Here is a 2,733-nt window from a genome sequence, read left to right as displayed (position 1 = left end):
GTATTTGCAGAGTATTTACTCACTGAGTAAAGACGAACAACTGTGCTCGTCCCCAACCTAAGTATAACCTTTACTCTTCGCCACTATGGTAACCCCCCCCCAAAATCACAGACAACAGAAAATCTTCTGAATGTAAACATTACAGAACAGTGAACACTAACAAGTCTCCTTATCTGCAAAAAAACACAAATACAATAGCACTTTAACCATTTTAAAATCTAAATCCAGTCATGAGAGCAAAGCATGCTGGGAAGTCAATCCGCTGTGTCGTTTCAGTTAGTCAATGAAAATGATTCATGTTGTCCCAACACAAATGGACTAAGTTATGTCAAAGAGCTGCCTATTTATGTCACTATTACACATTGAAATTGTACTTAAACAAGAAACCAACACAAATGTGTTCTATCAAACTATATTGATTAAGTAAAACAAACAACGATTAAAAATCACTTTTTTGAGTGTAGCACGTGTGCGGCATGGCATTGGCCTTAATTAACAGCAAACCCCTTCTTGAAATCATCAACGGCCTCTTCGGCCTAGTTTGCGCTGCCTTGCTAGCTGCTCCTTCAAACTGGCATGCAGTAGACCAAGCGTAAAGGGCAAACTAAGCAACTAACTGTTCTACACTCGAATGAGAGACCGGCACACACTTTCTTTGTAACATGGCAAAGTCACCTGCTTCGTTTATTCCTGAAAGAAATAGAGCCCCCGGCCGCACCCCGGTGGAGCACTGAGGAAGGACCAGGCTGAGCTGCCCTTTTGGCACACATAGAGCAGAGAAAGGCCACGCGCCGGACGGATAGCTTGACCCCCGATCAAAAGAGTACGAGGCATCCGTTGAAAATGGAAGGAAAGCCCAGACCAAAAGCTTACAGCACCTGGTATTCCCAGGCGGTCTCCCATCCAAGTACTAACCAGGCCCGACCCTGCTTAGCTTCCGAGATCGGACGAGATCGGGCGTGCTCAGGGTGGTATGGCCGTAAGCAAAGGTTGACGCCGAAAGCGGGATCTTTCAACGCTCAGACCCGGCCGGCTCTCTCTGGACCCGTCCGCTTCAGACCTCACGCGCCTCCGTTTCGTATTTGGACTGTCTCAGAAAAAGGCTTAATATCGAAAAACAAACAAAGCTTTCCACATATAAATGTGAGCGCTTCAGTGTGAAACCTTTAAAAAAATGAACATATTTTTACCACATGTAAGGTATGGCGCTAACAAGGAGTACAAGAGGGTTTATCGTATTTGCAGAGCATTTACTCACCGAGTAAAGACGAACAACTGTGCTCGTCCCCAACCTAAGTATAACCTTTACTCTTCGCCACTATGGTAACCCCCCCAAAATCACAGACAACAGAAAATCTTCTGAATGTAAACATTACAGAACAGTGAACACACTGTAACAAATTGCTGTAGTTTCTACAACAAAATTCTACAGAAATTTACTGTTTTAACATTTTACAAGTTTTTACTGTAGTTCGCAATGCATTATGGGTAACACAAAGTATTACAGTTATTAACAGTATATTTCCATGTCTCCTGTAAATCAATATACAGGTTATAGGTGTTGTCACTGTAGCTCCTGCATTTTTACAGTAATAAATTGTGATACGGCATTATGGGATTGCGCGGGGTGCATTTACGTTTAAAATCTTACGGACTGGAGCAACGAACTCTTGCGAGTCAGGATTGTAGGTAAGTTCTCTAAAATTATGTCAATAATTATTAAAATACTATGTTTTTATACTACTTTATAAAGTCATAGTCATGTTGTGGTATAAGCGTTTGCCATTTTTAACGTGAACAATTCATAACATTAACCATATAGTCAGTCATCCTGACATGTAGTGAACTGTAACCTTAGAGTTAATTTCATCGCTTACAATGTTATTCTAAACGTTACGTTTGGATTGTTGGAGTATGTCATTAACTTTAGGGTTCTTGTTTCAGGAGCAAGGCAACAGTACAACGGGTCATAGCTGCTGCACGTGGTGTGATCGTGTGAGACGAACCTGAACTAACGTTAAAAGGTGAACCACACACCAACAAACTACATCATATTGTGCATTTAAACAATAATCAAGGCTTGTTACCTGCCGCTTCATTCGCCTTATATCGACGATAGCGACCTTTTTACCGGACTTGTGAAACAAAAGTAGATGGTAAATACGTATTGGCAATCAGCTTAGCAAATAAGATGTTAACCTAACGTGATTGGATTTCTTACTAAGGACATGCCATGCTAAACAAATACCATGCGTCATAACTAAACTGAACCTTAAGCAATTTGATGCGAGCAATTGCTATTAAGAACAATTCATAACATTAGTCCTTAGTCAGATGTTAATTCGATCGTTTTTGATTTGTGGCTCAAAACAGCGCATCATCATAAGTAGTAAAATGTGAAGGTTATACAGTGTTATTCTTAACGTTACGTTCAGTTAGGTTAGGAATATGTCGTTTAGATTCAGGAGTGAGGCAGAAAGAGCGCGATGGCCATGCCATGCCACGCGCGGCTGCATGTGTGAGACGAATCTGAACTAAAAGGTGAAAACACCAACAAAATACATTGTATAGTGCATTTTAACACGCTGGAGCTTAATTAGCCGTTGCTCTAGATAATTTTGGATATTTTTCTGTTAGACGAACGCGCCATTTCGACTGAAGGACTTGTGAAACAAAAGTAAGTTACGTGGTAAATAACTTGCGTATTTGCAGTCCGCTTAGCAAGTAAGATGT

The 2,733-nt window shown here is 40.9% G+C and overlaps 1 non-coding gene across 1 annotated transcript; it reads right to left on the bottom strand.

Moving 5' to 3' along the window:
- Positions 1-866: 866 nt before the first annotated feature.
- On the bottom strand, positions 867-985 carry LOC130547463 (5S ribosomal RNA). The gene has a single exon (XR_008961885.1). It is a non-coding gene; the product is annotated as a 5S ribosomal RNA (ribosomal RNA).
- Positions 986-2,733: the final 1,748 nt, after the last annotated feature.

This window comes from Triplophysa rosa, linkage group LG23 (genome assembly GCF_024868665.1).
Source record: "Triplophysa rosa linkage group LG23, Trosa_1v2, whole genome shotgun sequence".
Taxonomy (NCBI): domain Eukaryota; kingdom Metazoa; phylum Chordata; class Actinopteri; order Cypriniformes; family Nemacheilidae; genus Triplophysa; species Triplophysa rosa.
The sequence above is the reverse complement of the archived record's forward strand: the minus strand, read 5'-3'. Positions and strand labels throughout refer to the sequence as shown.